The sequence below is a fragment of the Stegodyphus dumicola genome, chromosome 1, assembly GCF_044657685.1.
Source record: "Stegodyphus dumicola isolate Sdum_Otavi_A_Nest chromosome 1, ASM4465768v1".
In the NCBI taxonomy this organism is placed as follows: domain Eukaryota; kingdom Metazoa; phylum Arthropoda; class Arachnida; order Araneae; family Eresidae; genus Stegodyphus; species Stegodyphus dumicola.
In genome coordinates this window covers 273,656,172-273,670,791 of record NC_140768.1, presented here as the reverse complement: position 1 = coordinate 273,670,791, position 14,620 = coordinate 273,656,172, and the positions used below count along the sequence as shown (strand labels likewise).

Genomic DNA, 14,620 nt, shown 5'->3' with positions numbered 1-14,620 from the left:
TTTACAGTTCTTTGGACTCTTAAATTCGTAATCCCAAATACAATAAATTACCTTTCCGAAGAGTTTTAGTTATACACCGTCTGTCTGAAAAGCTTCGTGACAGAGTTTCTTAATAGTATATAAGCATAACTGGGTTGTGCAAGAGGATTCAGTGGTCCGTCCGGAATGACGGAAGGAGAAATATATCTTCTTGCTGTATAAAAAATGCGCTCGTTTATATGGCTGGAGATGTGATGCAGTTTCTAGCAAATAAAGGTGTGCCATTTCTAAACCGCCCTCACTGTTGCTTGATTTGATGTAGAGTGAAATTTATATTACCGAAATCAACTTCGCATGAAGGGTGAAAGCTATCACGACGTAACCGACATTTAGGCCACAGTAACACAAAAGCTGAATAACATCCCAAACAAGGACTTTTCTGGCAGTTTCATATGATTGTATGAACATTTTCTGCTTTGGACTCAAGTGGGCGGAGATTATGTAGAGCACCTGAAGCATTAAGACCTTCATCTTAAATTTTCTATAGTTTTTAATAATCCAAACGCGGTACTTTTTGGATAAAATTTGTGTATTTTAACTCGAGGATAATGAATATATACATGTACTTATACATATATACATATAAGACGTAAGATCTTTTTGATTTGACTACATTTCCTTTCTGGTATCTAGAGTGCATCATCTGGAAATTAATCCGTTTCGTATTTATGTAATCAAGCTGCAGTACGAGAGCTTTTCTCCAGTCGGATTAAAGGAAAATTTTACTATAAATACCACTGATAATATGGAGCATCCTTCTTTCCTGCTTCATCTAGCTTCTGCTAGCCACGTATGTTTTCCTGTCCGTTATAATAGTCTTTTGTCTAAAAAAGACATATAAGCTGTACTAACTGAGGGGTACATATCGCACTCAGAATAAAAATATGTGAATCAATGTTGTGTTTCTTGGAGTGTTCAGCAATATAATTAAGTTGAATTCGGTGACACTGTTTGTGAATGTCATCCTCTTATCTACACATTAAAGCCTATCTCATCTTTAACAGTTTCCTATCAAATCATCTTATTGTAATGAGATGAATGCATATTCTTATCGAAGGATGCATATTGCTTATCTGGAAACCCTTGCTTCACCGATGTGTTTATAAAATGAAAATGATTTAACAATTGCTTAAAAGATTTGGTGAATCAAGAATTTAGAGGATTAATTAAAGATAGTAATTATTAGTTTCATATCTTTTTATCTTGTAATTTGAATATGAAAAATGAATGACATAATTTTGAAAATTGGTATAGAAAAATGTAATAAAAATTTTGCTTTTGAGTGTCGATATAAAACATGAAAACTGTAATATTGAATATCATTGTAAGTAATTAATAACTGTAAGCAGAGATAGAATATATTAAATAAACCGTAAACGCTCCTACCTTCTAAAAATATTAATTTTTTTCATATATAAATATTGTCATTTTATTTTTTATATAACGATAATTTTTATATATCTTTTATATTACTTTTGTGGAATATTATTGCTGGATAAACTCATGACACAACAAAAAACAAGTTATAATATTATTTATTATCAAATAATCTTTTAAATAAAAATCAATTTGGTTTTATGCTGGGTAAAAGTACTACCCAGGCTATAGATAATTTAATTTCTGACATTCTTCGAAATAGAAGGAATGGCAAACATACTACAATTTTATCCTCAGATGTAAAGATGATCTCTTTCAACAACGTTTGGTGGCCAATTTTATTGAAGAAATTAAAAGATATGAAATTTCCAAGAAGCATCTTCTTATTGATTCGTCATTTTCTGAATGAAAGAAAAGTTTTCTTATATGATGGTAATAAATGGCACCACAGAAATTACCAAAGGGGTTGTCCCCAAAACTCAATATCTGGTCCACTTTTGTGGAATATTATTGCTAATATAGCTCAAACATAACTTTACCACAAAATGTTAGTATACAAGCTTATGCTGATGATTTTGTTTTATTGCCACGGGAGGTCGTCCTACAATAAGATATAAAGATTTAAGTTTCGCCACTCAAGAATTGGAGAAGTGGTCTTTCCATGTTAAACTTAAACTGGATCCAAAGAAGAGCTTTTGGGTATTGACAAAACTAATACTAGATCAATACGTCCTAGGTGCAAACTGTGTGGACAACCAATTAGAGTTTCTAAGACAATCAAATATTTGGGCCTTACGATCGATGAAAAGCTCACTTTTATGCCTCACCCAGATCAAATAAAGATTGAATGCATTCATATTCCTAACAGACTTCGTAAAATGAACCTCCAAGGTTAAGTTCTTAAGAGTTTATATAAAAGAGCTATATGGAGAAAGATCTTGTATGCATGTGGTGCATGGTGCATCGGTCCGAATGCGTAACAAAATTTTGCTAATTCAAAGAATCGCTTTATTGGGGATTACTAAGTGTTTTAGAACTATTTCCACACTATCTCTTCAGATTTTGTCTGGATGTCTTCCGATTGATATTTTAGCAGAAAAAGAGTATGCTATCTTTAAACTGAAAGCTGGTAATAAAGCTGTCGATTGCTTCAGTGAGGTCTTTTCAGCTAGAGATTTTGACTTTGAGAAATGCTTAGACATTCATCCAGCTTTATTAAAACGGTTGAACTGGCATAAAAGCCTCCCTAATATGACAGGCTACACTTTTTTTACAGATGGCTCTAAATTAAATGGTCATGTGGGGACAGCCTTTTGTGCGTTCTCACACGAGAAAATAAGCATACAAAGGAAATACAGTCTTTCTGACAATGTCTCTGTCTATCAGGCAGAGTTAGTGGCTCTGCGAGAGGCTTATATTGTTTTATTTATAATTCTACTCTAGATCCTGTAGAAATTTATAGCGACTGCGAAAGCGCAATTGTTTCAATCACGGATGTTTGTCCAAGTAACGATTTAATTAAAAAGATAAAAGATATACTAATTTTTTAATGCTTTCAGAGATATTAAACTCTTTTGGACGAAGAGTCATATTGAGACTATTGGTAACGAGTTAGCAGATAAATTGGCAAAGGTTGACACTGAAAATCAATTTATTGATTTTGAAGTAAAGACTTTCCTTTGACAGTTTGAAATCCTTGTTGAAAAGAAAAAGTTTGACTCTTTGGCAAGAAAAGTGGAACGACCCAGTATCTAAAGGAAGATTCACATATAATTTAATCTCAACTGTAAGTGAGAGAAGATGCCTAAGTGACAGGTATCTTAACCAAGTTTTAACTAATCATGGACATTTCTCATTTTATTATAATAGGTTTCCGATTAAAAATCTGCCCGCCCTTGTGGCATAAGTAATGTTGATCTTGAACACTTGTTATTTAGATGTTCTTCTATGAAAAATATTGTTCTAAGATTTATTTCAAATATTGCTAAATTTCATACTCTAAAGGATCTATGTAAAAATACAGTGACTAAATTGAAATTGTCAAATTTCATAAAATATGTATCTGTACATGAAAAGAATTTATATATTGATTATGTTTAAAAATTTCTTTGTCTGTTTTAAGAAAAATTATGGTGTTTATGATATTCTGTTAGTAACATATTTTTATGCATGTAAGTAACATGCGTTATATTTTGTTTTACAGAGTATGTAATAACGTGTTATTTGTTTGTGTGGCTGGTAAATCTCACCATTCTCTAGACTTTAAGTTCATATTATAGTTGTTAATTCTATTTAAAGTTATTTTAGGTAGTATGGTGGTTGTTACGTTGCTTATGCGCCTGATTTAGGCCTTGTTTTAGATTTCAATGTTTCTATATTTAAATAGCACCACTAAGCCCTGTTAAGCCTGTAATGGCGATACAGGAAGTTCAGTCAGTCATATCTTTTATATTTTTATATATATGGAGTGAAGTTTAAAATTTTGTTTAACATAATGGAATGCTTTAGAGTATTTCAAAAAGGACAGTTGTCTTACAAGAAACGAAGGTCTTTATAAGTAACTGCTTAGCAGCCCTTTATGAAATACCTATATTTTACTTTTCATTATTTAGCGCAAAGATTGCTGTGATGACACTTTGAATTGAATTGCATATTATTTTTGAAACAAACACACTTTTTACTATTACACACTTTTTCACACGAACTTTGAGCTGCTGCAACAGATCGAAAGGTATCAATATTCAATAATTGTGTCAATATTCGGAACTTCTTCAACGGAAGTTAATTCTCTCTCACATATACTGAACTGAGATATAGAGTACAATTGTTTTATTCGGCCATCTGTTGTTCCTAATCGGAAAAACCCTTCCCCAGTATTTTCTATAACGACAGCTAAATCGGATCTAGCGTCTTCTCTTCTTCTATTCAACTTCAGGAACTGGAATACGAACTATAGTGCCTACAGATGCCTCAGAATAAGATTTTCCAGACAATAATTTAATTTTCGTAGTTTGAATTTCCAAACATTCTTTAGCTCCTTGTCTTTCTTTCTCAATATCTATTTTATTTAGACACAAGCTACAGACTTTCTCTTCAATTTATCTGCCGTATAACAGACTTCTGAACATAAAACATGGGTCGGCTGTTCGCATTTATAGCAAAAAAAGCTCTTTTCTCAATTTTTCGAACACACGACACACAATTTCAGTGTTATTCTGGGGATGTATTTTCATAACGCTCGAAAGGCATTTCTACAATTTCATTCAAAGATGCTGCTTTGGCAAAAACACGTTCGTAACATGAGGTTAGAGATGTTAAAGCATTTTCAAACTGTTGTTCGTCCTCCACTGCATCAAACACTTCTCTTGGAATACGAATTGTGGATAGTCTAACTCTAGGAGCTCAGCCAAATATAGCCTCGTAAGGCGTTCTCTTTATACCATAGTGAAGTGCCCTGTTTTCATGAACTGAACAAATTTAAGATTGTGACTCCAAGAAGTAGATTGGTTGTTTTGTATCCAAGTTGTTAAAATGTTTTCGACCTCTTGATTGGCCCTCTTGACGCTACCTTGACGCTGACTATGTCTGGCAGAACTTCCTTCCATTGTCGGACTGCAATACACATCGGGCACCAAATAATAAAAATATATCCAGCACATGCATTGCGACCTCTTCTGCTCTTTTTGTTTGGAGACGTCTTAAAATCACGAAATTCGTCAAATGATCCTGGTAAACTAAAATAAATTTATAATTTTCATCAGGCTGAGATTGAAAATCTATGAGATCTACTTGACATCTTGAATCAAATGTGGAAACATTATGGACTTAACCACAATGCCTTTCTTTCCCATATTTCGTTTTTGCTGACAAGGTTTACAAACGCTCAAAAACAGCTTTATGTCATTTTGAGTAATATTTTTATACATACGATTCAGTTCTTTTATCATGCTTTCTCTACCACGATGTCCAATAGAAACACGTGTTTCATATAAAATATCAAACAGCATGTAACTTGAGCAATAAAATATCGCACCAGGTTTTGCATCTCTTAACTAGAACAATTAAATTGCCTACTTCTTGAACTTTAAGGATATCATAATGCTGGAGTAACTAACAGTCACGTGGTACTTTTTTCTGCTCTGTTTTAGCCCTTTTTACTTCTGCTATCAAATTTAATAATTTTTCACGAGTAAGTGCAGCACTGTTTTCCTTTGTCTCACGCTTATTTAATAAAGATTCAAATCTCCTCTTGCATTAAATCTTTCTTTTTTACAGGTTGGTCCCCCATTCCCGCAGAAGTCATTGCTTGAAAACAGGTTGCAAAAATATTTATTGATGATCCAAAATGTAAAAAGCTAACATAAATATACCGTCTGAATTCTACGTCTAAAAGCAGCGGATGAAGCGTACACACACACACACATCATTGTAAAATAGCTAAAAGAGGTCCAAAACTGACTAAAAGCAGCTAGAACCGGTTCAAAGAATTTCCATGTGCCGTATTTTTTAACGATCAAGTAATGGTTATTCTATAGAATACCTAGTTAAATCGTAGAATTCAATAATTTTATATTCTTTAACTGACTTGTCTAGTTATTTCATGAAATACCTAGTTGTTCTGTAAAATAACAGATTTCACACTTTAACGGTAACGTATACAAACTCTTCTAAGCATATAAAACAAAATCTTAACGATTAGATTTTAAGATGAATTAGCGTTGATATAAACTAAATATAAACACTGAACTTCGTGAACATACGGAGATAAACTTAGTTAAAAATTTATTTGTTACTATTTACAGATTTTATAATTAAAACTCAAATTAGAAAACTACTTGCGGGGATACAAATTAGCACTAAAATACGTATTCAGGTTTAGAATACGTAATCAAATTAACAACTACAAAGCTATGACACCACACTTATTCTCTTTTCGTTATCTAAAATTTGTAAACATGTAATCAAGTCACTCATTAGCATTCACGAAAAGAAAAGTTGATAGCGATGCATGCCTCGAATGTTTAGAATAATAGAGTAAATTGCTAACTTACCGTTTCCAATTTACATTTACTAAATACAGATTATGCTTATTATTTAAATTTAGCTTAATATGTATTCTGGTGAAGCTAGATGGAAGAACAAAAAGTATTGATATTAAATAACTGGTTCATGAAATAAACCTTATATAGGATTTGGTTTTAAGTTATTTTATTTTACATATGATATTCACAAATGAGTGAATATTTCTTGTTATAAAAATTTATCTTCAGTTTTTTTAATGGCTTCTTTGGTATTGAAAAGGTACAATCAATTTTAAGAATCAAGAAATCTGGGGAGGGAGAAGATTACAGCCTTTGATATTAACTTCTTAATTAATCTTTTTTAATTTAGACCTTTTCAGTTTTTACTATATGTAGTCAAACGTAACGCTTCTTACAAAGGCATATAGGCTTCAAAATACACTTCCAAATATTTATCGCTGTGAAGTAATATCGAAGAACTAAAAGAAAATAAATTATCGATAGATTTACAGCTTATCGTAAATTCCATCTGTCTGCTTTCTCAAGGAAGACAAAGTAGAGCAAAGTTAAAGTAAAAGTTCTTAATACCATTTCTTGAAAATTCATCTGGTAGGGAACCCTTTGACTTTTTGTCTTCGTGATAACCGTTTAAAACGAAAATACGAAGTAGAAAAATGTTCACTTTTTTAATAAAGTATTCGGATTCCATCTTGATATAAGACTCAGTCTTTAAAAACAAAATTAAGTTGATATATAGTGCATTTTAAATTAAAACATGTTATCAAGAATTTTATGTCTAATTCTGTAATGTAGAATATTGCATTCGGTAATTAGACATCAATAATTTGAAAGTTAATACAAGGTTTACTATTAATCTAGTTTCTATGCATTATTGAAGTAACTGAATTACATTCCTAAGCAATTTCCCTTGTGTCCGCTGGTAAACGAACCCGTGTCTTTTCACTTAATAAGGAAGATTTGTACTTAATGAGTTACTCCATTCTCTTTCTCCTCAAAGATTTTATCGGTTCTCAAAAGCGTGTCTTATCTTTACGTTTTCTTCATCCTAATATGGATGGGAAGTATGCTGGACGGCGGGACTACTCGCGAAGGATGAGAGATAAAAGAATTATATTAATGTTGTACACCACAGAAAAATTCTTGTTTTGATGAGAAATCGAAAGTGGAATGAACCTCTCGACTTTCAGGTGAGTTCTCTACTTGTATATTTTCCCTTTTTATTTAAGTTCTTCAAGTTAATACGTTTGCATTCACACTCATTTACTATATGATTATGGGTCGAAATTTATGAATATTCTCAACAGTAGAGAAATTCCTGGAAATTTTCTGGAAAAATTAAACTCAATGACAATCGTTTCGAAATGAAACTCTAAAGTAATTTTTTAATTAGTTATTCGAAAGCTAATGCACTCTCTTTAATTAAAGCCTAATGATTTTTTAAGAATAGGAAACTAATTATCAATTAAATTAAATTAGAACTTTATTCTTAGAAAAGAATGCCCATATAATTTATGAGGTGCAATTTATCTTACTAATCATTGGTACAGATGAAACAGAAGACAAAAGAAAAACTAAACTGAGTGATATGTAAAATGATTTTAAAATGGTCCTTATAATTCATTTCTCTAAATGTAAAAAATGAGTCAGATTAAGAAAGTGCAAAATAGTAAAAAAAAAAAAAAAAAAAAAAAACACTTTTCTTCAAAATCAGATTTATACCTATTTAATATATTTAAATGTTATTACAATATATGCATTGAAATGTAAACATTTGCTTTTCTTTTTCTGTGGAATTTTACCCTTTTTTAATAAATGCATGACATATATTTTAAAAATATCTTTAATAGTCACAATATATACCTTTAATAGCCACTGCATGTTATGAAATTATTATGATAGAATAATATAAGTTGGTAATAGTAAAAATGCAGTCCCAATACAACATTTTAATTTTCCAGATGTGTGTCTCATATGTAATTGTACGGATAAGGTAAGGGTACTTGTTAAATGCAGAGAAGTCTTCATTGATCGTTGAAATATTGCTGATTCAACACTTTAAAATCCTCCTTCGTCAAGCAACTACACTGCTGGCCATCCAGAATGCAACACGCAGAAGAATTTCAAAGCCTAATTTACTTCAGAAATTACACGTAGTATCAATATTAACTGATTTGAAATACAGCTTTCTTTTATGGTAAGGAAGACAAGAACCACAGTAATTGCCTTCAAGTTTATAGCTTAAATCTAAACAGCTGCTATACGCCGCGGCGCCCTCGAACGGGCTGGCTGCATGGGCGTTTTCATTATTTTCCTCATGTATAACGTGTTAATACGAGCTAGTTTCCCTTAGAAAGTCCTCCACGAAGGCATTCCTCCCTTCCTTCTAGTACCTCAGGGAGGAACATGTAAATAATAATAATAATACGCCGCGGCGTTGAGTGAAAGAAGCTTTGGATGTGTTGTTGGGGAATGGCAGTCCATGCGCCCTCCACATGTAGCCAAAGTCCATTTATTTGGTGCAACATGCCGAGCTAGGCTTTCTCCAGTCATTGAATAGACATGTTCGATGGGTGATAGATTTCGAGAACGGGCAGGTCAGGTTAACAATGCAATATGATGGCCAAAGAAAAAAGCCTGAACATTACGCGGAACATGTGGTTGCGCATTGCCCTGTTGAAATGTGGTCGCAGGCAAGCTTAAAGCTAGGAAAGGTGAACAGGCTGCAGAACCTCAGAAATGTAACGTCGGCTGGTAAGTGTACCGATAATGCATACTACGGAGATGTGGGTGTGGAATCCAGTACTACACCATAACACCGGGTGGAGCCTCAGTATGACGACGCATAGCACAGCAGTCGAACAGCCTCTCTTCAAGGTGTCTTCAAACTAATCCGACCATCGTGGTACTGCTGACAGAAGTGGGATTCGTCCGAAGATAAAATGTCCATGCCATTCGGATGTTCTTCTCTGCTGTTCAGTGCACCAATGCAAACGTAAAAGCCTGTGGTTTAAAGGTAAGAGAAGCAATGGACGCCTAGAGTACAAACCATTGTACTGTTAATGACGTCGAATTGTTCGTGCTGACTTAACTTTAATTTCTGTATCTCTGTTAACGTCTTCTGTTATTTGCAATAAAGCAATATAAATAATCTATTCGGCATATATTTCAAAGATTTGAAATTGTAGAGGTTTTAATGCATCTGTTCTGCATGACCACCTTGTAAAAGTCAATAATTTTAGAGTTAATTGTGAAATATATTTTTTCATCACTTCCCAATGCTTTGTAGAGCCAGAAAAAAAGTGTAAATTTCTTGTGAAACACGAAAAGAATTGAAGACGCTGCCTAGTTCATATCTAGTTTTGAATAATGGTATGCTCAAGACACAAAAATTGCCTCTAGATATTTTTGAAGTATTCTATTTTGTATACCCTCTCTTTCGCTTGTCATAATATCACCGTTATCATAGCCTTGTTATTTAAACCACTTTAACTTAAAAACCTAACTTTTTCAAATATGTCAGAATAAATTCCTTCAAACATTTTCCGGTTGAATCACTTACTTAGAAAAGCAGTGAAGAACTTTTCAAGTACATAATTATTTTCAATGGAATTAAAAGCGACATCTCTTATTGTTAATGAGAGCTGTTTTATGAGACTTATGTCTGGGATACAATCGGCTATTATTAAAAAATAGTTAACTATATTTGTTATTTCAACAGTTTTGCTTAAAATTACATTTCCCATCAAATTTATCAATTCATCTTGTATATTATTGCTTAGCTTAGTGACAGAGAGACTCTCTTTGAACTCTCATAATTTGTTCTTCCATAACTGGATCAAACTCAGAAGGCAGTATTCCAGTTATTAGGCTGAAACAAATATTTACTTGCTCCACGAAACGCTAAGCACTGTGAGGACCAATAGTCTAATTATTAAGATAATTCTTTTAGAATTGCTCTGTAATGTTGAATTTCAATATCATAATTTGTTGATATTTAGCTTAAATAGTTTTTTCTGCTTTAATCGAATGTCCAGCTCTTTCCATGTTTTCCATTTATGAGAATTACAGACATTTTGTGCATTGTGAGGGTTAGAGACATTAGGATTTTTTTGAAGAGATGAAAACGGAGCAATGCCCTCACCGCGACTCGAACGACGGACCTCTCGAATACACGTCGAGCGTGCTGACCACTACACCACGAAGGCATGCTAAGATGGCGGAAGAAATACCTTATAAGGGATCTCATAAGATTTCCTTAGCCAGAATACCTTTTTCGCGCCAATCGGCAGACAAGTTATCAAATATTATACAACAAAAGCATCAAACAGCATCATTTGTAATAGAGTAACTTCTTTCAAGGACTTCACCATTGCTTGACACTGTCAAAAAATTCGAGGGCGAAAATCTAGGTCTTTTTTTTATAAATAGGGAGCTCGAATTCTTTAATGCGGGCCACTCTTAAGTACCATTTGATGAGTTTCAGATGACATGCATAAAACAATCCAGAATTCTAGATCAGAAGGAATTTCGTTTACTATCAGCTGGCCGTCCCCGGTACCGCTACCCGGCTCTTGATTAACTTCTGATGGTGTTATTTTTTGGCTCATTTCAACAAATTTTTCTAGAAGTGACTGGGGCAGTCTTTAGAAGTGATTGGGGAAGTGACAGGTAATATCTGCCAAATCCAAAGCACTGGCTTTTGATGTGGATGTGGATGGCTAGTCTAAAGAAGACTTTTTTACCAAGAACTCCTTCATAGCTTAGATTTCTTTCTTTTTCCTCTTCTTTTAAGCATTATTTTGTATATTGATTTTCAGACAATTTTTTCATTTTTAGGATATACTCTACTAAAAATACTAAACAGAAATTCACAGCTTTTCGCAAAAATGCAATTGTCATAACATAATCATAATTTCAATGACAATAAGCAATTACAATTGTTGTAAAATACAATATATACTGATACGACGCATTATACTGATACTGAAATATTACACATCTGATTTTTTGATTTAAACACAGCAAACCACTTGCCACTTATCGAGTGAAACTAACATTAAAAACAATATTGTCAATAATGTAGGTTCAAAGCAGTATTATCAAAACGTAACATGTGCAAGTATGTTTTGTAATAACTTCCGCCTCGACTTTTAGGAGCTACCAGCCGCGATGTATATTACAAACGAAAACAGTGGCTTTGCGCTGTCAGAAAAACGTCATCTGCTCTGGCGTTGGCTCGTCAAGGATTTACTTGTACCAGAAACCGAAAACAAAGTTGACCAAAGTGCTTAGGCGTGCAATAAATCTTACCTGGTTCACTACATCACTATTGGAATAACACAAACCAGTATACTAAAGCGTTGCGTAAAGATTTTTAATTATTGTATGGTTCAAACTGTATTTTGATTTCGCTATTTATGCTGCCACCTTTCTATATAATAGTAAGGCACGACCCTGGATAATTTCCCTATGATGCTCACACTGTAAAAATTCAAATTATAATTATCTTAGCACTTCTTCACGAATTTTCTCCCATAAATTCCTTTTCGTGGCCTGAAATGTTCATGTGTTTATTTGGACGAAAGTATGTCACTGTCTGCTTTTACAGTATATTTTCAATACAGTAACTTTATTTTGTATCATTTCATATCATTTAGAATGTTGAATTTATTCGCTAGAAAGAAACGTAATTGCTTCTGTTAATGGTGCTTTAATTAATAATAAAGAAGAGCTTGAAAATAGATCCAAATAAGTATTATTAAGCGAGTCCCAAAAATCCATAACTATACAAGAAATTACAAGAAAACAAATATCTGCTGTAAAATTCCACAAATTCTTTATACTGTTGAACAAGTTGCCTATATAAGATTTAGAAAAAGCATGCTAATATTGCTTACCACTTACGTAGGTCAAAACACATGACAGAGCACACACATTTTAAATGTTGCATAATAAAAAGTTCACAATAGGAAGTTATTTGCTCATAAAAATTCAACAGTATTGAGTAGTTTACAAGTTTGGCAAAGATATTAGTTTTTTTTTTTTTTTTTTTTTTTTTTGTCAAGTACCAATATATTTGCAGATTTACTACATAATATTGCTGTTCAAATTGAAATTAAATATGTGACACTCACATATTGAAAGTTATAGTAATATTCTGCTGAGCAATTTCATCAGCCATGATTTTTTAAATCATATTTATACTTTTTAAGTCTGTGTGTGTCATATTTTGTTAATTTTTGCAATGCTATAATTTTTTTGTTGTTATTTTTGTATTGGAAATTATGCAACCAAATAATTTCGTATAAGTATTCAGTGATTATTACTTGCATTTAGAATTTACATATTCAAGTCCAGTGCTATTAAAATTGTTTTTTGTTAATGCTTGTTTTTAAAAATATTTTTCTGTTAATTTTTCTAATTTATTAATATTATATCAAAATTCAGACAGTTAATAATTACATAGATTAAAAATAGGGATGAATGAGAGTTACATATTGGATTCTTGAACTGAAAGTTGCAACGAACTTAAAAATATCCCCAAACGTAACTAAGCATATCCAAATTATGCATAAATTGTGTTAGAGTGTTAGATTTTTTATAAAAATTCCTAATAAGAGGAAATTAAATATCTCCTTACACAAGCCAAGTGTTATAAATCTGTGGAAGAAAATTCTTCTTAAGATTAAAAGCTTTGTGCTCTGTAGAAAGTAACAATAAATAAATAAAAAAAATAAAATCATGAATAAAAATATCAGTTTAAATTCTTTAGAAACTTCCGATAAGCTAAGTCAACAAATACAAGCTTCCTATCATAAGCTTTAATTTAGTGAAACGAATTTTATTTTTTCATTTTATTTATTTGAATTTACTATAAAAATACTAAATGTAACATGAAAAAATATAATGGTATATTATCTTTATATATGAGATCATTTGGCAATCAGTCATTAGTTTTGTGTTCGCTGAACCTATTTTATTAAGCTTAAATGGACAAGCATTATTTAAGTTCTAAATTTACATGAAAATCTAAAAAATATAGAAGTTTTCTAGTTGATATATATAACAAATTAACATATTATTCAATTGATGTAGATCAAACTGACAATTTTACAAAATCTTTACACGTCAGTACAAATATACTCTCTTTTACGTGTCACTAAAATGTGACGCATGTAAAAATCAATAAAGCTGATGATATTTTTTTGCATCTAGAGTCAGAAATTAATCTTCTTTATATGCTTTGAGCAGATACTACCACTTCTAAGCTACGTTTCAGTAATTTAAGCTCAAGTTGTGAACCAAAACTCTACAAAGTAGGCTTAAAATTGACAAACAGAAATTTTATTGAACACGACATTTAAGAAAGTTATAAGATATTTCTCCTGACCTCTTATCATGTCTTCGTAGTGTGGTGGTCTGCATGCTGGGCGTGTATTCCAGAGGTCCGTGTTTCGATTCCCGGCGAAGGCGTTGCTAATTTTTCAAGTCTGCTGCTTCCAAAATAATCCTAAAGTCTACAGGGGCGCCTGAACTAAAAAGTGTGGTGGATGATGAATCTCCACAACCAAGATTTAGCGACTGGGTCCCCTAAAAACTCCAGTCACACTTTGAAAGGGGAAATATATAAGGCATTTCTCCTGCCTTCTTGGCATGCCTTCGTGGTGTGATGGTCTGCACGCTAGGTGCGTATTCCCGGCGAAGGCGTTGCTAATTTTTCATCTCTATTGCTTCCAAAAATACCTAATGTAAAGTAATCTATTAGTCGTTAAATTTTGATTAAAATATTTAATTTTACGTAAATTCAAATCACTCATAATTAAAATATTCAGGCACGTTAATACGGTAATAGCAAATTTTAAGATTCCTATTTATGTTAATAAATACATACGTTATGTAATTAAATTGTTAAATATTTTACTTCTTAATTTCTCATTTTCACCTACACACTTTCTTTTTCCTTCTTTATATGAAGTTGTAATTCATACTGCTTTTATTTTTTGTGGTATCTGAATTTCCAGTTATCCCTTAGGTAGGCAGTACTGAAAAAGCAGTACGCATGCCTGCGTACATTCCCGAACCGAAAAGCTTGTTAAGTATTTTTCACCTCAGCCAAAGGAAATTCTTTACTTTTTATGTACAAAAGGGAGTTGAAATGAAAA

At 32.3% G+C, this 14,620-nt stretch overlaps 1 non-coding gene across 1 annotated transcript; it reads right to left on the bottom strand.

The window, feature by feature from the left end:
• Nucleotides 1–10,590: 10,590 nt before the first annotated feature.
• TRNAT-UGU (transfer RNA threonine (anticodon UGU)) lies at nt 10,591–10,663 on the bottom strand. The gene has a single exon. It is a non-coding gene; the product is annotated as a tRNA-Thr (tRNA).
• Between the last annotated feature and the right edge of the window lie 3,957 nt (nt 10,664–14,620).